The sequence below is a fragment of the Bactrocera latifrons genome, unplaced genomic scaffold (genome assembly GCF_001853355.1).
Source record: "Bactrocera latifrons isolate USDA-ARS-PBARC rearing strain unplaced genomic scaffold, ASM185335v1 scaffold_165, whole genome shotgun sequence".
NCBI classification, from domain to species: domain Eukaryota; kingdom Metazoa; phylum Arthropoda; class Insecta; order Diptera; family Tephritidae; genus Bactrocera; species Bactrocera latifrons.
In genome coordinates, this window is record NW_017535130.1 from 405,482 (window position 1) to 432,606 (window position 27,125).

The 27,125-nt window shown below is 35.6% G+C and overlaps 1 protein-coding gene across 1 annotated transcript in view; it reads right to left on the bottom strand.

Moving 5' to 3' along the window:
* The window catches only part of LOC108966595 (titin), a 358,580-nt gene that overhangs the window by 263,878 nt on the left and 67,577 nt on the right, over nucleotides 1-27,125 (bottom strand). The window contains exon 2 of the mRNA XM_018929587.1: nucleotides 13,460-14,087. The gene's annotated coding sequence lies outside the window, so the exon portion shown is untranslated. The remainder of the gene's footprint in view (nucleotides 1-13,459; nucleotides 14,088-27,125) is intronic.

A 27,125-nucleotide genomic window follows, 5' to 3' on the forward strand; every position in this document is an offset into this window, starting at 1 on the left:
AGACGCTGGAATATTATTTCAGCGAATTCTATATTCCACAGCTGCCAATGCTCCTACTTAAAATAATAGGTTGTCAAAAAAGTCTTGCGGTATTTTTTTTTTTTAATTTTTTTTTCAATTTTCAATTGTTCATACAATTTTTTTTGATGACTCATGCACAGCTCTTGACCGATGCTGCGGCGCCTACTATGCCGGTCTCTTTCGACCAATTCAGCGATTTTATCGCAATTTTCGACGACAGGTCTTACGGAGCGTGGAGCATCTTCGACCACCTCTACACCAGAACGAAAACGTTGAAACCATCGTTGTGCGGTGAAAATGGAAACTGTATCGGTTCCATAAACTGCACAAATTTTATTGGCGGCTTGAGAGGCATTTTTGCCTTTATCGTAGTAGTACTGTAAAATATGCCGTATTTTCCCTTTATTTTGCTCCATGTTTGCGACGCTATAACTCACGAACGACTTAAAAAGAAACGACAAGCAATCAAACACGTGTTAGCGCATGAAATGAGCTTTTCAAAAAATATAGCATAACCCGATGCGACGAATAAAACTAGAACTACGCGCTCTCAGCGCCAAGTAGCGAAAATACCGCAAGACTTTTTTGACAATCTTATATATTGGGCTGCAGGGATGTAAAAAAGAGGTATTTTACCAAATTGAACGAGTTGCTGGATACCATCCGGGAGCACAATGGGTAAACTGAAGGCCCTACGGTCTTGAACCTTCCTTTTCAGTCAACCATCGAACAACCCAGTATATTGTTATAGTTAATGCACGAAAAACCTAAAAAATTGCCAAACATTTTTTTTCCACAAAATTTCAAAATCGCTCACGGTACGTCATTTATTAATTGAAATCTCGCACACATCCCTTCGCTGCTTCTATTCCAACAAAATATATATGTAATACATATACCAATGCACTTACGCATCGTACAACAAAAAGGACGAACCAGAGAATTGAATGGCTGCCAGCCAAGCAAGATGGTCTAATAACAGCACAACATGCGTGCTAGCGCCGAGAGTACTTAAGATTCTAAGGAATTGTGAAATGTTATAAAAATTTACACAAAACAGCAACAACAACTGCAACATAAACGCTGATTTGAGCAGCTCAAAAACACACACAGGCACATATGTGTAAGTTTGTACGTGTGTGTGTGTGTGTGTATTTCAACTTCTTTCAAATTCTCCAGGCATTCCATCAAAAGCAACGCTACTTAATGCGTATAGCCGACTGCCGATTGCTGCTTGCCAGCGCGCCACTACTTCACAGCGCCTTTGTTGTGAAAACAATGCAGGAACAGCTACGCTTTGTGGGGCAGCAAAAATCCACAAATAATTCATTCAATTTCCTCGGAAAAGGTAAAATAGTAAAATCCGTCTGTGTGTGTGAAGTCCTGTGCTTATATGTGTGTCAGTAAGCCAGCTGTTTGAAGAGCCTGTCGAACGTGCTGCCGCAACGTAAGCGTTGGTATGAGCAAATGAATGAATACCACCAATCAAATCAGCAAAGCAATAAAAATAACAACAACAGCAAACATAACAAACTTATTGAGAACATTGCAGCAAATGTTTTTAAAAATTTTTTTGCTGCTTACTTCCATTGTGTGGCACTTGTAAAATTTATTAGCCTCATCATCGAAACGTGCCGCAACAAAAAAAAAAAAAAAAAAAATCGAAAAAATGCCAAAGCAATTTCTAAAACCCTTCCGTTGTTTTCATTTCCATTTTTTGTCTGCTCCTTTTTTTGATTAAGCGCAGCCACTTGAAGAAAGCTCGTTTGTGGCACGTCAGCACAGGCGGTCCAAGTGTGCTCCACGTTTGCATTTGATTTACAAAAATGTAAAATTTTTTTCTTTTAACTTAGCATGCATAACAACAACAATAGTTTAAAGAAATTTGATTTTTAGCTGCTGCTTGAGCGATTTGAATTTAGTTTATTGGTATTATTTTACGTGCTCGGATACTCGTTTATTGGTGAAATGATAGAGATTTTATAAACACATCGAGTTTTTGTTGTATTTCCAGTTTCGAAGTATAAACGCTCCTAGCTAGATAATAAATCTCTGTCATAACTCGCATAGTCCCTGCAAAATGATAAATTCCAATATATTGCTGGGTGCCATTTAGGCGATGTCATCGCTCTTCGGAAACATGAATCCATGAGCTCTGCGGTCTATCAACAGGTGTTCAGGAGTTTCCGGCTCCATGTAATGGCAGTTTGCACAAGAAGCTAGGCTAATTTTTAAAAGTGCTTGTTGAACTTACAATGACTCATCTAGATTGAATACGTAACCGAAATTTGGAGATTGATTACATTTTTAAAATTGTTCAGATTTTAATCACCCACCAGCAACTTGGTCAGGCTCATGCTTTAAAATTGTTGCCAATAGTGCTTCCTACCTACTCTTTTTCCCCTTCAGTACAGCTTATTTACGGTATGAGAACCAAACGCAATACAGGATTCCGATCAAACCATTCCAGTGTCTGTTGCAGAGCGGGTAAGCTTGTCCGATGGTTCATTCCCAGCTACACCTAAGTGACCTGGCACGCAGAGATGGTACACTCGGAACTGTTAGGCTGTTCAGCCATTCTACATACTTCTGTACCAGTAGCATTTTATTCTCATATCAGAAAACTTGCCTCTAATATTTTTCTCTCTCTTTTACGGGTCATATGCTAATACTCAGATGATATCCAAGGTCTTGGTAAAATTTTCTCCTAAATATTCATCAAGCAAGTAAATAAAGTTGATAAGAAATTTGCAGTAAGAGTTCAACCGTCTAGTCAAGGTTTTTAGAAAGTAAAAGAACGCTCAACTCAAACAAAATTTTCCTTATACCCCTACAGAAGCTCTGATAATAACTCAATAGCTATGTAGGCCTATTACTAATTTTGATATTTCTGGCTGGATGATTCTAGGTATGTGAACGAGGGAAAGATGATTCGCGACTTTCCACACACCTCACTGTTGACAGACATAACTTTGAAGTCGTACAAAATTTCCTTTATCTTGCAAACAGTATTAACACCAACAACATATAAGCCGTGAAATTTAAATTCAGCGTCTACGCTGGCAAGGTCATGTCTCAATGAGAAAAGCTATATTTTCTAAAATTCTTAGGAGCCTAAATTGCTGATTGAGGAAGGAAATAGCTGATTGAGGAGTAAAAAAACCGGTAGCAAAATAACTGAAAATTATTTTAACTGATCTGCTTTAGCTGCTTTCGCCATTCAGTATTACTAACAATGGATTAGATATATTAGTTCCAGTTTTTCTTAGTTTTTGGAGTTTTTGTGGAAGTCTAGGTAATTTACATTTTGGTACTAGAAGGCGCCAGGTAATTTTTTTTATGTTTTTTACTGCTACAAAGAACGACTCGCCACAATATAATATTTAGTGATTTTATGGCAACAACTTAAAACCCCGTTACTTGACCACACATACGCTACGTATGAATCTCGAAAGTTAATGAAACCCTGTAGGAAATGTTACTCGGAGAGATAACAGTTTGAGTGTTATGATTCAAAAGATTTTGCATCTTAACCAAATTGATGTATCGACCGAATATTGCAGATGCTTCTAAAGAATTTCAGAAGTATAATATCATAACATCCGATCAAATTTGACTCGGACTAGTAAATTGACTACTAGCAGATACAAATACCTACCATTGCAATTAACTTAGACGTAATTTATAAAATTTTATATTCGCTGCGACCAAAATAACTTAAGATCCAAATTTATGAACTTAAGGAACAGCTTTTAGGAGGTAGTTTTCTTCATTTTTGTTAAAATGTCGGTCCAGAAGCTACTATATTTTTTAAGAAAAGAAGATTGAGGACTTTGGTGCTTTAAGATGATTATAAATATAGCATGTTGGTAAAGTTAATTAATAATACAAATTTATGAACTTATGAAACGCTTAATAAGAAGTAGTTTTCTTTATTTTTCTGGAATATCAGTCCAACAGAATATATATATTTTTTTTTAATTTAAGAACATTTTGAGAACCCTCATGTATTAAGATGATTTCAAACACACCAGATGGTGAAAAATTAAAATTTATGAACTTAAGAAACGGCTGTTAAATAATATTATAAGGCACAGGGTCTAACTATTACTTTTTGACCACGCGTTTCTTCCTCAAATATATAGAATTAATTTTTTATATAATTATCTCCAATTAGGTGAAATAATATGAGACTTTCTACCAAAATTTTTACCACAGGGTTACTGCAACAAGCACTGCAACTGTGTGGCATGCGTTCACAGCAATTTTATGATACTTTATGGGTCACTTAAAGTGCAGTGAACCAGTTGGAAGCGCAGTGTCTTGCAGTGATTCTTCATTTTATTTACCTTCAAAAGGCATGAACGTATGTATTTGTTTGTGTAAAGGCTTACTTTACTACTTGTTATTTGTGTAGAATGCGCCACATTTGTGACTTATTTATGATTTGTTTTTATTAGAATTTCCTCTTTGATTTTGATTTAATTTTCAACTAATTCCAAAAATAATAGAGAGAAATCTTATCGCCACAGGGTTGCCGCACAATTAAACAAAAACAAAGGCGAAAGCAGCGCTAAGCCTTGGATGCATTGCAAGAGACAATGTGACGTGGTGAACGGATGTACACGGAGACACATAGATACATATTATATATATATAAGTATATATATACATATGTAGTACACACTTACTTATGTATCGTGCACTTATCTCTTTTACGAGCTTTAAATGCACTCCAAAGTATTTGTTTATTAAAAGGCTTGTGTCCACATACATACATACATACATATATTGTATATGTAAGTATGTATGTAAGCGTGCTTGTCCATCTGTCTGCACGCTTGTTTGTGTCAAAACGCTTGCCAGACACTTAAAACGCTTTGACCGCTTGCTGGCTTTTTATCAACATTTAATTTATGGCCGAACTTAAGTGTTGTCGGCGCTACAAAAACTACAACAATTACAATAAACTCCTCGTACAATTGTATACATATATCAACAGATGAAGCACATACACATATACATATGTATGTATCTTTGAAATTAGGAAAAACAATAAACCAGCTGCCCAAAGTGTTTCGTAATTCACATTAGAAGCTCCGGGAGAACCAGCTTTTTTCCTAACCTTTGTGCGGTGACGCGTACAGCTCCTCCCTTGGTGGGCTGGACACAAGAGCAACTTCAACGCTTGATAGCTTGGCATCTCAGCAAGTATTCCACTAAAATACTTTGACTATAACTAAAGAAAATTAAATAGATATATACTAATTGTGTGCTTACTTTACTTAATTACGTAAGAAAAAGCAAGCTTAAAGAACAAAAAAGGTAAAAGGTTTCATTCGGAAAACTCCGACTCAATAGTCGAACCCAAAAAATCACTTTAGCATTGAATTATATTGTTACTTGATTGGAGCAATAAGTCAGAAGAATTTGAGCAATAAGTAATATAAATTTATGAACTTGTGGAACAGCAGTTAAATGTAACCAATTTCCCATATAATTCCGAAAAATATTACACATTCCTTTACGTTAGCAATTTTTTTTTACCACTTTATAAATAAAATCGGTATATAAAATTTGTATTTGTCTCAATATACTAATTTCGTAGACGAAAAAGTGTCCACCCATCAACTTGGATTTTAAAAGAAACAACTAAATTTAATTATTTCCAAAATTGCATTTTCTAAGTTGCTTCTTTAGATATTATAACTCAGATAATGTTGCGATCAATAAATTAACTTCTAAAAGGGGTAAATTAAATTGTTAGTTCAAACGCAGAGTACGAGGGTGGCCTTATATATTTCAGGATTGGAGAAGAAAATCAAATATTAATCATCAAAAATAGCTTTACGTTTTTTCGAAACATTATCCATTAAGATGTATACACTTTTGCATGCCTTTAAACCAATTGTCGAGACACTTTTGGCACGCTGCTCCAGGTATCTCCAAAACATGCACTCTGAACACTGAATCTCTTCAGCGATCGAACAACGTGGACCCCTTAGTTTATTTTTTAAATATGGGTATAAAAAGAAATCATGCGGTGCCAAGTCAGGACTGTACAGTAGATGAAATCAATTGTCAAATGCTTACGGCTGCTAGTCCCAAAAATGTCTACAGTTGCTTCAATCTCCCAATTGGTCACATCACGATCGTGCAATATCAGTTTGTACACAGCATCAATGGTTTCCGGAACAACAACTGATTTGGACGACTTTCAGATTTCAGATCGTTATATCAAAAACTTCACTCCACCATGAGAGTAAAATTGAAGCCGAGACAAGATAAGTACTTTGGTTAAAGAAGAAATCCGTAATACAAGTAATGTAATAAGAGGCATTTGAGTATACCCAAAAGACATAATAAGGTTATTACCATGTTGTTTCATTATGGAGGGCCTTTACATTAAGATTTATTTAGGCTAGTAGTTTCATATCTCCTAACGATGTCAAGATCAACGTGACATTCTTCAAAAAAAATGTAATTTAAAATCTCGATTTGGCCCTTGTCAATTTATTCAGCGATCGCCAGAAATTTCGGGGTATTAAAGATTTTTTTTAACAACTTTTAGACACAAATAGATAACTTTCTGCTAGGAGGGAAATTTGAAACAAAAAAAGTAAAAGATTTTAGTTGAAAAGAATCCGTCTTAGTCCCAGACGGAGGAAAGGTATTTGTGTATCTCCGACGAGATAGGAAGATAAAAAGTTGCACAGAAATCATAAACGGAATTAAATTATATGTTATTACAGGGACTTTTCTGTAAGGAGCTCTTAGTTAATCTTAGCTTCGGGAAGTGACTATTCACTAATTCTAGCGATGAGCTCGCTTATCGTGCGCTCAAAACTAGTCAAGGAATATCTGCCCTTACTAGAAATAGCATCAAACTACTTCGACAAAGACGATGAGCAAACAAGACAACTTTTGCTCTACTCACCTTAGAATAGGGTGGAATTGGATCCATCTCCGTCTATCAGACGGTAGTTGTTAAAGTTGTATGAAGGTAAGTGAAATGGAAATATATAGGTACTTTCCTCTCAATTATCTACTCTTTAAATACTAAGGATAAAAAACTGTGCAGTCCTCCTTCAGCGAATCAAAAAACATAACCGGAACTAACATAAGCCGTCTACACAAATTTGTGATAAACTCAAAAGGCTTGTCGATTTGTGGGGATCTTTTGATCAATTATAAAGTATCAGCTTTCTAATCTACCCAAGTCGGTAACCTCTTAGAATCGACCTCTTAACAGAACCCAACCTAACTTTTATATTAAAGCTTTTTTCCAAATATTAGAAAAGAACGATAGTTTTGAATGTCTTATATCATGCTACATTATAGATGTTATTGTACATAAAAAAGCAGATTCAAATTGCAGAATGTGACGATGAATGAGTTCTACTCGAAAAATTCTTCAGACGGGTTTCTTTTATAGAGACGGTAAGTTAAATTAAAAATTTTCGCTGATTTTCTGGCAAAAACTCCATTTTCTTTATAAACGACCCTCGTAATGTGAAATTTTAAATTTGTTGAAAGTGTGCCTTCTATATTAATCTCTTTTCTCTTAAATCCAAAATTAATAACTGCACTCAAAACTCATCACAATCGCTGTCAGCCCTTTCAACCGTCAATTAATGCGCACTCGCATGATTTTTGTGGTAAATTAAAAGTGGCATGTGCCCCAATTGTGACTGTGTGTGACCAAAACACTTACAATCATGCAACCGCAAATGAAACTCGCAACGCTAGCAAAGCTCAGCGATTGCTGCTGGCTGCTGAACTCTCTGCTCCAATGTCGGTTTGTCAAGCGACAACGACAAGCGATTAATTGCAACAAATTCTCATGAAGAGCCACAATAGCAATGAATACGAAATCAATGACAGTGCGTGCGTGAATTTGTTTATATGTATTTGAGCCACCAGTTAAACGGTTACAAAATCGTAATATTACATTTTTTCCCAACGCTCTCCATATACTACGCACAGAGTTTCCCACAGCTCAGCAAAAGCATTTGAACCAGCGAGCGAGTGACGTCGCCGCTATCAGCCGAGTTGTTGACTTCGAGCAGCGTTTATCGCCGATGTCAGCATGTCACCCGCACATTTTACAATCGATTTTCCAGCCAACAAAATGTGACATCCAATACTGCTATCCCCTCTACTCTGAGCGTCTCAACTCCGAGTGCTCAATTTGCTATACAGCGCTAATGCAGTGGAGGGGAGCGCGCGGAGCGAGACGTTCGCGTCGAAATTTCTACCATTTGTAGGTTAAAGATGAAAAAGCGAGCGAGCGCGAGAGCGGGTGGGTGATGACTTGATATGCACAGCATGTCATAACCCATATTTCGTTACAATGAAACTGTGAAGTGCGGCAGTACGTACGTTCTATCGGCTGGTTCCCGCTCACCCCGCTTCGCGTAATCAAAGCGCAACATTTTCTTTCAGCAAATTTTCGTAATTTCTTTATTTTTATTATTTTTCCTGCAACGAAAATGAACACATTGCATTGGCAGCGGCTGCAACGTCAGCAGCGACGCCATAACCAATCAATTCTTCAGGGTGGTAAGTTGACTTGCAGCTTTGCCGGTTTCAGGACGAACAAACCGACCCCACAGAACTGTTGCCGCCAGCTGTGCAAGGCAATACAAACCCTATATCACAGGGGCCTCTCTTCCGAACCCCTCCTTCATCTCTACCGTGCAAGCTTTGGCGTGTAAATGTAGCAAGGACGTGGCACGCTGCGCGCTATAAATGTTGCATGAAAAGAAAGGCTGCAACGACCACATGTTCGTTTATGTGTATGTGTGTGTTTGTGTGATTTAAGAAAATCGGAAGTGCTGATTGAAATCGTTTTGGCGTGAAATCAATCATCGCGTTCACATTCGTTAAGGATCTCAAAAATTTCATTAGTGAACTTAATGTGATTTGTGTCAATTGTCGTGATTACTTGCCATCTCTCTTCTGCATAGCCAGCAGGAATGGGCGCTGCTGCTGATGCTGATGATGTTCGAATGTGGGACAATTTTTTACAGAAAATTGTATCAGAGTCAAGCTTTGGCTGTGAGCAAGGAATACTATTTAAGATTGCTTATGGAAAATTGACACCCGTATTTGGAACAAAAATTTACACTTTTGCGATAAATGTGGAAGAATTGGTGTCTGTGCATATTGTGTAACAGTTGCATCTAAATTTTTTCCCGAACTCAGTAGAAACTCAAAATAAAAATCGATAATAATATGTTATCGATAAGTATCGGAAAATGCTATCGATTTTTATTATGAATAAACTGAAATTTCACTAATAATGTGGTTGTCGTATTGAATATTTTAGCCTCTAAAAAAAACGAGCCTTTGAAAAAATTATCGATTTATTTTTCTAATAGTGTTAATGATTATTTATATTTTTATTTCATTAACTGTATAAAATAAATATTAAAAATCCATCATCAATTTATTTTTTGAATAGTGTTATCGATTATTTTTATTTCATTAACATTAAAATAAATATTAAAAATCCATCATCAATTTATTTTTTGAATAGTGTTATCGATTATTTTTATTTCTTTAACTATATAAAATTAATATTAGAAACCATTATCATCAAGCAAGTTAAAAATTATCGATAAATTTTTTGAACAAAATCATCGATTTAAATAAATATATGTTTTTTTGTTTTTGTATTGTACACATGAAGAACTTCCCTAATATTGTGATTATCGTATTGAACATTTTAGTTCTATAGAAAACAGGCGACTGAAAAATTTATCGATATATTTTAAAGAATATTGTCTATTATTTATATAATAACTGTATAAAAAAAAATATTAGAACTCAATTATCGATCAATTTAAAAATTATCGATATATTATTTTAATTAGTTATCGATTTTTTATGTTTTTATTTCGATTCTGTATAAATATATAAAAAAAACAAAGTAACATTACACTATTATATCCATTATATCCAATATTTTAATCCCTATAGAGGCCATAAGCAAAAAATGTTATCGAAATACAAGGCAAATCTTGGGATATCAATTACGAACGGACTTAAAAATAAATTTTTATTTCATGATTTCTTCCGATTTTAACTTGATGTCACTATATTAAAACCGGTTACTACCTTTAAAAACCCTTGCTACATTCATCACCAAGCAATTTCTTTCTACTGAACTTTCCGCATACTGCTACAGTCTTACCAATAACCACTCCACCCCCGAAGCATTCAACGTTCCACATTCATCAAGTGCGCAATTGCAAATTGAAATGAAAATCCCAGCAATGGCCAAAAGAATACAAAAAGTGGGGGTAATAAATAGAAACCTCATAGCGAATATTAGAAAACTATTCCGAGTAAGAGCAAGCGAAGGACAACCAGAAACGGGAATGTGATTCTAATAAGTAACGAGGAAAGGCAGAAAAAATGACTGAGGAAATAAAAAGCGCACATGAAGACAGAACATATCAAGAGAACAGCTGTAAAAAAGCAACAATTGTAGAAAACGCTACAGCGATAGCAACAACAACCACAACATATTGAGTGCACAAACAACAAATGCAATAACGACAACATATAATCAAATAAGCATGCAAACCGGATATGAAAGTCAAGTGCTTGCGCCGCAGAGAGTGGTGGGGGTTAGAGGAAGAGGACGGGGGAAGCTGCTGTTGGCAAAAACACCCCAGAAAATTTGCAGTATTTGCAATGTTTCTGTTTTGAAGCTGCAGCAGCCACCTTCATCTAATAGCATTAAAATGTAAATCAATGCTGCTGAGTATGAATTGTAAGCAATCGAGAAAGCGTACATACCAGGCGAGTTTACTTCTAAGGCACCTGTTAGGAAATATTGCCCAAATTTTGCAATCAATGACAGGTGGAGGAAAGATTTGCTAGTATGTTTTCAAAAGTCTGTCCCGAAATAAAATAACATGAATCCCGAAAAAAAACTACAAGACGATCCATGTTCCTTGAGATTCGGATTACGTAACCGGAAAGAAATTGGGTTCAAATTAGGTTTTACTATAATAAAATACTACAATCGAAATAGTAGTCATCAATCGATTTTAGAAAAAATTTCATTCCTCAGTTGCTGCAAATGAAAAAAATTCGGGATTCGCATTTAATATGATTTAAGTTTCTAAAACTTGAATCACTTCATTTCGCAATTGAATGCTATGACAGCGAAGAATTTCTATTGCAAATGTGTTTAAAATTTTCGGGATACCGATCTAACTTTTTTCCAATCCCGAAAGTTTTACTATTAATTTATAACTTCGTTGAGTTTCTATTAAAAAATTATAAAATATTTTCATTATCCCGAACTGCATTTTTTTCAGTCCCGAAATTTCAGGATTTATAAAAAATATTAAAAACCCACATAAAATCTTTAGTAAGTGCCATTAAAATTTTCTGGTAACCATTTCCCGCAGGGTACGTGCCATCTTCACATCTATCATAGAAAAATCCGTGCGTGCTTATGCACCCTTAAGTCTCTACAAGTGTTTGAAGTGCATGCTAGTAGATTTATAGCGCTTTTTTGCACATTTTTTAAAGCAATCACAATCAATGTAAGTGAAATTTGTTCTACTATTTGTTCTTGGGCAAGAAAAATCACAAAACATGAGAGCTGGTTAGTGCTTTTGCATAAATGATGAAGAGATAAAGTGGGAAGGTGAAGGGGTATTTTAATTTTAGGTGGATTTTTTTTTTTTTGACATTCCTAGATACATACATATATAACATTCTTGACTGTTTTCATCAAAATGTTTTTGGTTTTTTTTTTTTTTTTTTTTTTTTTTTTTTTTTTTTTTTTTTTTTTTTTTTTTTTTTTTTTTTTTTTTTTTTTTTGCAGAAAATAATTGAAAGAAAGGTTTGCGTCACGGTTTTTCCTTCATTGTTGAGGAATCAATCATATAATCATATTATATGGCATGGTATCTAAAGATTTCGTACTATTACAACCGGTACATACTTAGTAAATCAGTAGAAAATGACAATGATGTTTTGTGGTCTACGAAATAAGTCTAACATTACGTAGTCTCGTTTTTAAAATTCAACGAAAAGCAATTTTTATACTCTCGCAACAAAGTTGCTAAAGAGAGTATTATAGTTTTGTTCACATAACGGTTGTTTGTAAGTCCTAAAACTAAAAGAGTSAGATATAGGGTTATATATACCAAAGTGATCAGGGTGACGAGTAGAATTGAAATCCGTCTGTCCGTCTGTCCGTCCGTCCGTGCAAGCTGTAACTTGAGTAAAAATTGATATATCATGATGAAACTTGGTACATGTATTTCTTGGCTCCATAAGAAGGTTAAGTTCGAAGATGGGCAAAATCGGCTCACTTCCACGCCCACAAAATGGCGGAAACCGAAAACATATAAAGTGTCATAACTAAGCCATAAATAAAGATATTAAAATGAAATTTGGGACAAAGGATCGCATTAGGTAGGGGCATATTTGGAAGTTTCTTTTTTGGAAATGTGGTCGTGGCCCCGGCCCCTACTAACTTTTTTGTACATATCTCGAAAACTACTATAGCTATGTCAACCAAACTGTATATAGTCGTTTCTTTTAGGCATTTCCATGTACAGTTCAAAAATGGAAGAATTCGGATAATAACCACGCCCACCTCCCATACAAAGGTTATGTTGAAAATCACTAAAAGTGCGTTAACCGACTAACAAAAAAGGTCAGGAACACTAAATTTTACGGAAGAAATGTCAGAAGGTAGCTGCATCCAGGCTTTTTTTAAGAATTGAAAATGGGCGTGGCGTCGCCCACTTATGGACCAAAAACCATATCTCAGGAAGTACTCGACCGATTTCAATGAAATTCGGTATATAATATATACTTAACACTCTGATGATATGTACCAAATATGGGTGAAATCGGTTCACAAGCACGCCTGAAATCCCGATTATCACTTTATCATGTGAGAGTATAAAATGTTCGGTGACACCCGAACTTAGCCCTTCCTTACTTTTTTTCAATTAATTTTGTAAACTTTGCAAATATAAATAAATAAATGATAAAAAAAATTATAAAAAAACAAAAAAGGTTTTTTTTTTTTTTTGTTTTGTCAGTTGCCAATGAACATTCCAAATTCAGGCCTCTGGGCGAGAATTCCCACTTAAACTACGCCTCAAGGCCAAAGCAGTTGCACCGACTTTCCAAAAAATTTTAAACTAGCCCATTTGCGCCTTGTGTATTCAGTAATAAGAAATTTGATTACTTTTCCAATACTCTTAATGAAGAGAGCGAAAAATATTTTACTTCACCTGACATCTGTGGTGAATTTATGATTTTGTTCCTCGTAAGGGAATGCTTGTAGCACAGTTTCTTTGGCAAATATACATATGCACAATTCACAACAAATATAATTTAATCTAAATCATAAATATAGCAAATTATTTAAAATAGATTCATTCACACTTACCACATATTCGTCTCCGAAAATCTCTTTATATCAGCTCACATCATGGACACTCATGAAAAGTCAGTCTGCACATTAGTTTTTGCTTTATTACTAGTTCTATCATTAATACTAATTTATTTTCACACACGATTTCACAGCACATTTTAATGAATAACACTAATCATTGACACACTACCGACAAACTGAACGATTTTAATTAAATACTTAACACGCGATTTTCATTGACCGATCAAACAAACGACGCATAATTACGCACTGCACAAAATTTAACACACACGATCACTTTTCGCAGTGGAGAAACTTCGCGAAAATAACGAACTACAGCAACGCCATAAGAAAACGAACGAGAACCAAACGCAGCGATCGACTCAAGCACTATTAAAAAATGACTTATTTACTTTTTACTCTTTTAATAAACTCGGCTGTACTTATTTGCATTATTTTCACTTTGTTGACTTGTCAAATAATATTTTATTTTAATATAATAATTTGCTTATAGTTTTACTTGTCCAAAAGTTGATTTTAGTCCAGCATCGCACAAACTTCACTAATTAACATTGAGCGCTGGCAGCAGAAATATTTTATGCGTGACCTTGTAATTGTTGTCCTTAGTTGTTGCTGGCTTTGACTGAAAAGAGAAAGAGAGCAAATGCGCAAAATAAAAACAAAGTTAATCAAGAATGTAGTAGGCAATGTTTTTGTAATAATAACATCACACTTATTATTAGAGTGTGACATTAATTAACATAACAATTAAAGAGTTCATACAATTTTGGGAATTTTACAAAAAGAGTGAAACTAAAATTATGACCTAATTTATATTGTTTTTAAAAATGTTATCGCGTTTTTAATTTTTATTTGTATGCTGTGTAATTTTGATAAAAAAAAAAACAATTGTCGAGCAGTTGAAAATTAATTGATATTTATGTTATTGATAGTTATCGGATAATAATTTCGATTTTTTATAATTAATTTATAAAATAAGTAAAGAGTTCTTAAAATACAGGACATTTTAGATCAAAAGTAAAATTAAGATATGGATATTAGAACTCTTTAAAAATTTTTGTAAAAACGATCATTTTTATTTTTATATAATATTATATATACATTTTTAAAATAACTCAATTATCGATTAATTAAAAATTAATCGATGTTTATGTTATCGATAGTTATCGAATATTTATATTTCTTTTTTTTTATAATTAGTTACCATAATAATTAAAGAGTTGATAAAATACAGGATTTGAGTGGTTTTGAATTTTTGAAAACCCAGTAAAAACCAATATGTTCATGTTATCGGTAGCTTTCGGATAATAATGCGAATTTTCATAACTAATTAAAACAATGATTAAAGAGTTGATAAAATTAGAACGGTTATCGAGAAATTAATCAATATTTTATATTATCGGTAGTTAGCGCATAGTAACATCGATTTTTCGCAATTAATTGATATAATAATTAAAGAGCTGGTAAAATTGTAGATATTTTTGGCTTAAAAGTAAAATTAAAGTATTGAATTATTATAATAGATAGTTGTCATATGCTTTAGTTTATGCAGAAAACGAGCGGTTAAATAATTATCGATATTTTTGAAAAACAAAATTACCGACTTTTTGTATTTTTATAAGCAAAGCAGTATTCTATATTTACTAGGCCTCAATTATCGAGCAATTTAAATAAATTCGATGTATGTTTTGAGAAAAAAATTATCGAAAAAAATTCTAAATATATGCTTTGAGAAAAATGTTATCGAAAAAACTGTCGATACACGTTGTGAGTAAAAAATTAACAAAAAAATTTTCGATATATATTTTGAGGAAAAAATTATCGATTTTTTTATATTTCTTTGCTTTGATTATCCATATTGATATCCTGCCATACATATATTCGTTCATAATTTTATAAAGTCATTTTTAAAGTCATGGCTTTTATACAATTTTTTTTTTTGTTAGCATTGGAAGGGCTTGAATTTCTATTTATTATTTTGAAAGCCAAAATTTTCAGAAATGACTATAATGATTTTTTAAGGTTTTGTATTGTAAATTATTCTTAAAAAGCGTTTTCTATAACTTTGGCAATTCTAACTTTTCGACAAAACTAACACTAGCGATCACATAAATGCATACCCCCTCATATCACAGAAATTATGGCAATATACAATATGAAAAGTTCGTTCCATTAGCCTTTGGAGGTGGATCGACAGAACAAATTCGTACCGTCATTTGACGATGTTATGACAATCGGAGTAGAAGACTTTGTTATTTCGTTGGAAGTTTGAGAGTTCGTTCTTTTATGATGCTGCAATCTTGTCCCTGTCATTTTAGTCAGATCATATCATAATTACCTTACCATTACTGTTTCATACATAAACTGAGGGAAACAGCTTAGTTGTATTTAATGTATGTTTTGAATTTTAAATTAAATAAGAAGAAGAGAAGAACCTCAATACAAGTATTGAGGGGGACTATATTATATTTCAAAAACAGGATTTGAATCAATTTGAAGAAGACGTTAAGCATGTAAACTCCAGTCTCTCAACATCCGAAGCTCCCTAAACTCTGGTAACTGCATTCAGTGCCGCGTCAGTTGCAATTCAAAAATATTTATTTTTTTACTTTATCTACTAACTGTCTCTTTATACCATGCAATACTGATGCAAATGCAAATATAAAAAGCATGAATATTTCATAGAAAATTGACTTTCAATCAAACTAATATTTTCTCTTCACCGTTATTTATTCGTCGCCAACAAAACCAAAATATCAAAAGGTTAATTGCCTAAATGGCCGGCGGATATTGAACACCTGCAACGAAGGCAGCTCAATCAGCGTATATAACCGGAATATACCCGGTAAAGAAATTATTGGTGTGCATTTTCGTAGGAGTACTAATATAATATGTTAGAAGACCTTAACTTGTGCCACATTTTTGATGAATTTTTGGGCTCTAGGTTTTCTATAGTCAAGCAATATATAATGTTTGACAAAATTCCTGTTAGTTTATAAGGCTTCTAGAGGATCCCGAAACAATATGCAGTTTAATGCTCGGACTTGTGTATGCAGGGAACAAATTTATTTTAATTTGTTAAAAATTTTCGAAACTGAGCCGTTAACGCAATGCTTAAATTTCACTACCACTTAGAAATCCTTTAGGTGACTTCCCCCATTCGGAACTGGTTCACTGTTCTACAGGACAAAGTACATTTAGCAAGCAACGTTACCATATAAATACAAGCTCCCACTGTACGCTGTCTAGGCATTTAAAATCTATATATCAAATGTCAACGAGGTTAGTGGCGGTGACACCGTTACGCCAACAGCCACAATGCCGGCTGGTAACTGTAACCGCAGGACGACATAGAAAACAACGAAAGTAGTGGAACTGCTGTCCTTGTATGAGTGGTACGAGTGCGCAGCAGAAAGTGAGTTAGAGCACGGGAGTGAGTCTGTCTACACGGGTAAAGCTGTTAAAACTAATTGGGTGATAAATTCATTGCAAAATTTATAACTATTCGAATGGTGCAACGAAGCGGCACACAGCTACTACGAAGTCTAAAAATCAACAAGCGGCAGCAAGCAAGTGTATACAAAAGCAGTTGGTGTATGTAATGTTTGAAATTTCTAGATCCCGAAGTTTCATCCATCGTTTTCCAGAGGGCCACTAGCAAGTCCAAAAATCAAAAAATCGGCAGTAAAATGGAGTACAGGAATGCAGGTGCTTAATGCAATGTTTTGATTCTCTGAATCGGGGTCCCAAAAGGCTACGAACAAGTCTAAAAATCAACAAGCGATAGTAAGCAGCTGCACACGAATGTTTTATGCAATGTCTTAGTTTCGGGATCCCGAAATCTTGAGGTAAAAAATTCGGGATCCCGCATGCTTTGATTTCTTTTATATAATTTTTGAGTTTGTTATGATAATTTTTAAATTAAAAAAATGTTCTTTGTTAAAAAAATTTAAAAAGCTCGATTTGAAAATTTCGGGATCCCGARWWTTGTTTACAAAAAATTTTTTTTATATAATATAATTAATTTTTAATTTTATATCTAAAATATAAATATAATTAAATAAAAATACCGAAATTGCGGTCTTAATCGGGACTGATTTACTCTATTGCTTTTAAACTGGAAATGGAAGTGTTAGAAAGGAATGTGTGCATTTAGAAGTCTAATGTGTGGTACTATTGCCCTAACGGTGGTCCTGTATATATTTATTTATACTTCCGTTAGGTACATATCTGTATTGTATGTACAACTGTTTGTTTTGGCAGCCATTTGCATTAGTTTTACCTTTGCCGATCCGCATGGGTTTGGCAAAAGCTGTCTAGACGGGCGGACGAGCTTCAGTCGGACATTAGAACGCACACACACAAACAAATGAAAAGCCAGCACCGTTGACAAAAATTGCAAAAGCTTAAAAATACATTCGCTCTCGTAAAATAAACAAGAGTATAGCGCTAATATTTTTGAGGTCACAGCTGTGGGGCATACCAACACTAGTCCACCTCTATCCAATCGCTTAACACCAACTGAATAGTTGCCTATCTTCATGGCAGACACCGTTTCATGTCATCATTATTTTCTTTGTTGCGGTAAAGAACCGAAATGGCGAAAACGCCAAAGAAAACATGCAACATTTAGATGACAACAACAATGCGAGCGAAATTAGAAAGTAGAACGGTAAATATGCATGTCAACCCTTTCGCAAATAGCGCCGAAACAATACGACAAGTGGTGCGCTCCCATTTACTCGACACGAAAATGGCGGTGGTGGAAAAAATTGCAAAGCAAAAAATATAACAGCAACAACAAAAGCAAACATAAATCAACAAAAAAGCGCAGTCATTTCGTAATCATCGTCGTTTATGCCTGAATAATGTTAACAAAATAGTTTACGACATTGGTGACAAGTCGACATCGCGTGCGCTAAACGCTCGGCACGACGAGTGTGAGGGGGAGCGGAGTTGGTGTAACTACGCGGGCGTGTATGGGGAATTGAGACAGACAGTTTGGTTAGCTGTAATAGGATATATTATGTAGGTATGTATATTCAAGCAAAGCTAAATACAACTATGAGCCATATTGGTACTACGGTACGGTGCAAGTGTATGTGTGCGTGTGTGTGTCTGCCGTGCATTTGCCTGGTAAGTTTTATGAGTTTTTGCATAAATGGTTATGGCGCACATCCGGTTTGTTAGCATGTAAAAAATGTCTAGGATGCGCCCACTGACAAGTCAGCAGCAGGATTGCCAAGTGGCAATAAATTGTCTTTTAGTGTGCCAGTTTCAGTGAATGGAACAACAAAGTTGACTGAGGATTTCATTTTAGAAATGGCACGTAAAGAGTTTGTTAATTACAGGTGAGTTCTTAACAGCGATTTGGGGTCGGAGATCCTTAATATCTCCGACACTGTATTTATTTTGTCTTGACCTCCGTCTGAAACCTCAGATAAGTTTCAGTCATTAGGATATTTTAGAAAAATATTAAAAAAAAAAAAGTTTTTCTGCAGCCGGCAACTTTTTGAAATTTTGCAGCCCCTAGCGAGGAAAAGAGTCACTAAAAATGTGATTATAAAACTAGACCGAAAATAACTAGTTGCGAGGAATAATATAAATATCCTACAATATTGATTTTCATTTGAGAATCAATTTGTAGCTATATTTTATTAAAATAAAAACTAGTTCCAAACTAGACCAAAAGTAATTAGTATCGTTTTTTTGCAAATTGTTACAGTTTTTGGTCATTAAATGATAACTGTAAAATACTGATTTTTATTTGATACTCAATTTAGATATATTATACAGAATTAAAACTAGTTACAAACTAGACCAAAATTAACTAGTTATGAAATAAATTTATTAAATATAATTACATTTTTTGGCCATTTGGTGACATCTGTACAAATAAATGAATTCAAAAATAGATTTTTATAGCAAAAGGTAACTAGACTACAACTAGTTACCGAAGTAACTAATTTGAAATAAGTAAATTTCGGTACTACTTGTAAACTGTATTATATTAAGAAATATTCCATAACATTTTTTTTATTGTTGTACATTCCATTCTGCGCCAGCGCCAAGTCTTTAGCGGCCGCATATCTTCGTGTTTGGCCTTAACCCGCCTCGCGCATTATCAACTGCTTAAAGTTTCTGTGTTGGCTGCGGTTATGAGCGCCACGACTTTGGCGGTTCGCCTGGCATGCGTGCTTATTACATACTTTTGCGCTGGTAATGCCAAACTTTTTTAATTAAATTTAACTTTTGTACGAAACAGTGTCGACGGGCGGAAAAAATAAATCTCATATGAGTAAATGTTGTACTTAAATGCTGCCAGTTGTTGGTAGAAGGCAGTCGAGGAATGTGCGCGGAGAAGTCAAGGTGCGTAGAAAAGTACTGTTTTCGCTCAGTTTTTGCAATCGGAGCAAAGAGGTAACAGGTAACGGAAGTTTCAAGGTATTAACTGCCGACAGCGGAAGTAGGTGAGCCAAAGTTGCTGGGAGTTATGCTTTTACCATATACTTATATGAGTTTTTTGTGCGTATTTTAATGAGCAAGAATAACAAAGTTATAGAGTATTTAAAATTACTGTAGTAAAACTAGTTTAATAACGAGATGAAAGCCGGTAATGGAAGAGATTAACATACGGAGATTTCCTTTAATTTTTTTTTTTATAAAATAGGCTTTAGTTCGAACCGGATAACAGGAACTCCATGTTAAGGTCTTGGTTAGGTTTGAATGTATTTTGAAACGAATGTTTCGAGGGCCCCAAAATTTCGTTCCCACGACAGTCGAGTCTACGTAACCAGAACGGACCCGGTTTCTTATCAGGCCAAGGACTGTCAACTTATCAGAAATTTACAAATAGGGCAGATGGAAAGTCCTTCCTTTTTCAAGACAGTCACTAAAAATAATTCCATGCTTATCCCAAAATACAGACGCCATAACCTTGCTAGCCCACTGTTGCGTTTTTCTACGCTTTGAAGAGGGCTCATGATGAGCAGTCCACTCAGAGGATTGTCGAATAGACTTTGGAGTGAAATGATGGAGCCATGTTTCGTCCATTGTCACATATCGATGCAGAAACTCGGATTTGTTACGCTTGAAGATCTCCAAGTACTGCTTCGAATCATCAACTTGATTTTGGTCAAAAGAGTGCTCGAACGGCACCCACTTTCAAAGAGCTTGCTCATACCGTAATATTCGTGAATGATAATATATTCTAGTATAAAAAGAGCAGTTCTCTTTAAGCACATAATGCTAAAATCAAAATTACTTCTTCTTTCAATAAATACTGCTAATTCTTCGTCTGTTGTCCGTATCATTAAATTCTCCAAATGACCTCCGACAAAAATCAATAGTCAGCCAATTGTGAGCAAATTTATTCAAGTCCAACTCAGCGGCAGCCAATTTCGATTGCCAAGCGGCTAAACTCCCAGCCAGCCACCAAACCTACCAGCCAGCCACCGAAGCAGATGTCTTTGCAGCATAAACTCATAGACGTTTCGCTGGCCATTACTGCATTGGCATATGTGAACTGCGTCCTTTTCACTTATTCTGATGGATTTAACCTTTTTCCGTCTTCAGGCAGTCAACTCTAGCAGCCTGTCGGCTTGCTGGCTTGCCATTTGGCATTCGACATTTAGACATTTTTAGGGTAATACATTATTTCCAGGTGATTAGCTGCGTGTCCATGCCTTCCGCATCAATGGATACACCGTTTGGGCCACGCAAAGCTTGTGATGATGGTATGTACATATACGTGTGTCAAGAAGGAGACTTGCATGAAAAAGCGCAAATCGTCTATACGAAAAAAATTCTATTTTTTCTATGCTCCTTGCGCTGATTGGCAACATTATGTAGCCGAAAAACATGCACATATGTATACACTTACACATGGAGAAATTTACATGCGCGTGGCGATATGTAAATCGGTGGCATATAGAGTGTGGTTGCTTGTTCGATTCGCATTTGCATTTCGCTGGCTGGTTGCGAGTGGCTGCCTGTTGGCTGCTGCTTGATCGTTTGTCCACACGCTTGACTGCGTTTTCACACATCAGCGCCGAGGAGCATTGGCTGATTGAGAGATGTATTGAGGTATTGAGAAGAGAATATTAGCCGGCGTAGGCAACCGCATGTGCCTAATATATATGTAGATAATATTGAATACCACATATAAATTATGCGGTGATGCCTTTATTCGTTATTTTTTTTTTTTTTTTTTTTTTTTGGTTTTTGCCTTTGGCAGGCCACTGATGAACTTCAGGCATAACCTCCTAGAAATTCTGGAACAGGTAAAACTCACATTACCATCGAGATCACGGAACACAAATCCATTCAGAATCTTCCAGGGGGTTACACAGAAATTCAAAAATATCTATATCATGCGGAAGAGGAAAATTGATATATGTTATCCACATAATTTCTTGTAGAGTAAACCAAATTTTCGAAGCGTATTCTGAATTTCATGTCACAGCCCTGGTTTAAGTCTTTAAACTAACCGTATTTTAAGTCCCGGTCCAATAGGACTTGCAGATATTTTCCAATTCATTGTAAGATTGTCAATTTGAAGAGTTTTCTGTGTTCAGTTGCGATTTGGCTCCCTATGGATTTAGTTATATAATAGCAAATTTCTATGATATCCATAGATAAAGACCGATGTCACTCTGTGTCGGATTGCAACTCCCGATAAATATTAGCAAATGTTGTACGCTTTTAGTTCCTGCCTCAATCTCTCAATAGTCTTATATACGAGTATCTATTTGATTGTCTTTCTATCCGTTCTTAATAGTCCTTCCAGTTTAGTGCGACCCGTTTTTAAGACAAACTTTTGCATGAAAATCCGCAAAGTGATGGCAGAACGATCAGTCACGGCAAGCATATTCACGGACTCTACCGAAGTCTTAGCGACTTAGACTGCTTCCTGATTAGCCATTGGAGGACCATAGTTAGTAAAGATTGAGGTATTGCACTGCAACTTATGGTGTATTGTTCCCTCCCCTATATCACATCTGATCATCAAGGCCGAGCATCTTGAACAATTTCAGGAACCTGCTGGGCGCGACTGAGGTAAAGTGATCCCTGTTCACGTAGATAGAGTCTAGGGTCTTTAGCCTGCTTCTGCAAATTTCTGGGCAGTCCAGAGTCAGGTAATTTGGGATTTCCTCTTCCATGTCGCAGAACCGGCAGTTTGCGCAAGAGACTATTGTATGTTGAACAAATGCTTCCTGAGCCTGCAGTGCCCTGTGCAAAGCGCGACAAGGAGGAGACCATTAAACCTTCCGAAGTTGTATCCTCCTAAAAGCTGCTGAGCATGGCGCATTCCTGCTGTCTGTTAACAGTGCTGTTTTCTTCCCACGCTCTCCCCACTGCGATGCATGCTTCTGGCTCCGTTATATTGGGCGCTGCCGCAGAGCCGATTTAGAACCATTCACAATTCCAGCCCCAGCGTGTTGAAGAAAAATCCCTATTTCTACACGATTTAATTATTGTTTTTAAATAATATTGCGAGTAAATACATCCCCGTTTATGCAAAATTTGCGCCATGAATTCGCACCTTCATCGCCGCATTCATTCAGTCATCCATTTATTGGGTTCGTACTTGCATTTTCCACGAATTTAATGTGGCAATGTCAATAATGAAATATTACCAGCTGTCCGAACTGATAAGAATCATCACTGACAGCTCTCAATGCTACTTGCCGACCAAAAGTCAGCGGCGGCGGCGACGGCGGCCACACCCGAGCAAAAAACCAAAAACAAGCACACAGGAGCCACGGCAGCAACAACAGCGATGGTGTAGCCTTTGTGACATTCATTGGCGCGCCACATTAAATTAATTAAAGCTGTCCATAAATAAAAGATTCATTTGTGTGATTTTAATTTATTTCGTCTGTTCGCATTGCTGCCAGACGCTGATCGCTGTTCTCCGTCGCTCTTCAACGCTGAGGCGCGCCAACAAACTCGCTCTGTTAGTCGTTGAGCTTTAGTATGCCCACCTTTCTATATAGGTATAGCTGTGGGTATGTGTGTGTGTGTGTGTGTCCGTCTTCATTGTGGCGCAAAATCTAATCGCTTCGGGCTTAAAGTGACAACATTAACGGGCTGCTCGGCAGGTAGCCCGGCGGTTTTTAAGCTTTAGACGTCTATTTAAACGCGCATATATTTTTTTGCAAATACGAAAACATCCACACATATCCGAAAGCTAGCTTTGGGGTTCGCTGTCAATATGCGTTTGACATTTAAATTGCAATAACTTTAAATTTTTAGCTGCCGAACTCTCGCTCGCATGCATATTCAAGCAAATATATACCTTCCCATATTTATTGTTCACTTCTTTTTTTGCGAATAATTATTAACGTTCAAATGCGTTTCTAATTTTTTGCATCACTGACTTTTCATAATAAATACTTATAATGATAATTATGTACTCATTATTGTATTTTTAATCCTCATTGCCGTCGAAATGTGCTCAGAGAGCTCAATGTCAATGCCATGCGAATTTCATTTGTATTGGGAAGTATTTGGCAGGCGATTTGTGAAGAGTCTGCTTTTAATTGAAATTATTATCAAGGTGGCGGCCAATTTCAGTGAAAGGAGCTGCAAGTTCGTCAAATTTTCCAAGAGCCACTGAATTGAATCTATAGCCCATATTAAAAAAAAAATGTTCCTTTTTGCATTACCGGATATGTTACTTCTGTTGAGTTTTGAAAGTATGCCAGATAGAGCATTATGTTTTTCATTTTCTCCCATCGAAACGGCGGCCAATACCTAAGACTTTATAGTCAAAAACATCCTTCAAATAATTAAAAAAAAAAAATCATGTCAAATTGACACTCCTTGTGCGAAGAAAAATCCACACCCGCTTCTGTTACTCAAACCTCACTGTCTTTGGCACGGCTCACAACTATTCTTCTTTTGCTATCAATCAGACCTCACGAGATGCCTACGCTCATATACTATATATGTAGATCAGTAGTAATTGTATTTAAAGTCACTGCAAGTAATCTTTATATTAATGTCTGTAATATAATGGCAGAACTCCATAACATAATATGAAAACGAACTCTGAACCTTAAACAAGATTAGATTTGATAAATACAATGCTTTTTCGTGAGATCACGGGTAATCCTATTTGAATAGCTAAACACACCTGTCCCATCTAGTGCCCAGAACTCGTAGCTATGGATAAAAAAAACCCCTGGCATATCGACGTAACTCCTAGAGGCCTAAATTTATTGAGTCGTTTAATATCAGTTCCAGCCAATTCGCAGAGTTCGTAAAAAGTTGGGCAACCGAGATGCTTCACGGTTAGTTTGGCAAAGGCTGGATAATGGAGGAGAATATCTTTTACGTTCCACTCAATGTCAGAAGCTTTCGCGATTGAGCTCGCGCGAGATCCAGCGCCGGAATGCAAATTGAGTACGAGTGCCTTCTTGCAAGCCCGTATTCTTTATAGTTTTATACAATTCGATACTACAGTGTCCTGGCAGTCTCAAACAAGCCGGGATTGAGAACTGCCGACAGAAGACTCCGTTCCTAATTTTGAGCTTCGATCCATCAGTAAAAAAGCTCACGCCACGTTTATTTAAAGATACACAATATCTTTTGGAGATATGATGCCAAAAGCAATAATCTCTCTGACGGAGTGGTCAAAATTATCAGTGATGCAGTCGAAGGGACAGATGTTTTCGGAATATCCCTCTCTTGTTTCTCGATTACAATGTTAGGAGCTTGAGTTTGTATTGAAAATTATGAGGATTATGCTCAAAATTTGGTTATAACAAGACGGCACCACTTCTCACACATCGCATTAATCAACGAACTTATTGTGAGAACGCAGATAATTTCACGTTTTGGGCCGGAAAGAAAATATAAATACTAAAAAATTGTTTTTCGAATGATAACATGAAACATGAAACATTACTCATTAAGTTTAAAGTTTATATATTTTTCTAAATTATAACGCAAAATTTTGTGAGAACGCTTTCATTCATCAATTGTCGGTATACTGAAGCTATAAGAATAATGCTGAACTCACATATTTCTTTGTAGTATATTTTAATTTTCAGCGCAATTTTATTGTGACATTGTCGATTAGAAGAGTTTTCTTAATGCGCTCATGACTTGAGTCCCTTTGGATTTTAACATCCAATAGAAAGTTTATTTGACCACAAGAAGGAATGATATACAATTTTAGATACCTGCAATCCATAGACCAAAACCGCTACCACCTTGTAAGTTACTGTCAACATTGGATTCTAGTACCCGAAAAACGATAAAAATGTATTCACTATTGAAGAGAAGCCTGACTTCAAGCATCTTCAAACGGAATTTATCTACATGTGTTAAGGAAGGACGTCCAAATTTGGTTTCGACATACAAATTTAAAAATTACTTAAAAAAATCATTTACAAAAATTAACTATATATTTTTAAATTCCAATTATGAAAGCTCAAACATTGACTACGATTCCGAAAGAAAAATTATTAAAAAATTTACCTACAGCCGCATTACAGAATCCGCGGTGGTCTCCACATGTTCTAGTCGCAATGATTCATGCCTTTTCTTTTTTCTATTTATGTAGACAAATACAAAACCAATAAAAAAGGGAATCAATAAAAATCACTCATTGGTCGTACATACTTGATTTTATTATTTGTTTAATGACTGTGTAACAGTTTCAATTTCTTCCAAATAAAAAGGTAGTAAAATTGCTCTTGACATAATAAAAAACAAAAAAAAACAAACGGTATTCAAATCAATAAAATGCAAAAGCTTTCTTAATTATCATTCCATTACAAGTATTTTGTAGCAACAACATGTGTGAAGTCACTAAGAAAATTTACCGTTTGTTGCATAAAAAAACGTTGAAATGTAACAAGAAATTAAAAGGCCAATAAAAGCAACGCTGTGCGCCGTTGGAATTATAAAAATATCAAAGAAGTTTGGAGAGTGAAGTGCGTAAAAGTAATTGTATGCATATGAGGTGTCACGGGGAGCTTTGAAGAGTCTTCTTTACACAAATATACAGTGAGTAATTAAATGGTCGCAGTATATGTGGGTTCATGTAATGCAATGGGGTTCAAATATGTGAGATCGTCTAGAAATGTAATTTGTCATTCAGTTATCTTCTGTTTTTTTGTATATTTATTGAAATAAAATTTTTATGAGTGCGTGCATACCGAAGTGTATGTCGCATTTTGGAAACTAGTAACGTTTAGAACTCGATTGCCTTTTAAAAGTATATGATTAGTAGGCGGAGTGAGTCTATTTTATGGTTTCTTAACCCTACCTCTAAGAAGTAGAAGAAGAAACGAAGTAGAGAGAATGAAGGCGACATTTTGCTCAAATACTGCATAACGGTTATTATGATCTACTTACTCTTAGCACGGTCCAATCCAACGGAACTCTAGCAGTTCTAATCAGTAACCAGAGCAAGAAAGGAATCGGTTACCCTATTTTGTTGCAAAGGAGCATTATATTGAAAATGCGAGCCAATTATGGTCTGTGGTATATTCGTCTAAAGGAGGACGCTCGGAAAGGCTTTGCTTGCTAAGAAGTTTAGAACGTGACCAAAGAGCGGGTCTCAACGACATCTCGCAGATGTATTACTGTGAAGTGCGCTCTGAAGTTCAGGGAAGCGAGACATGTGAAGGGATATGAACACTCG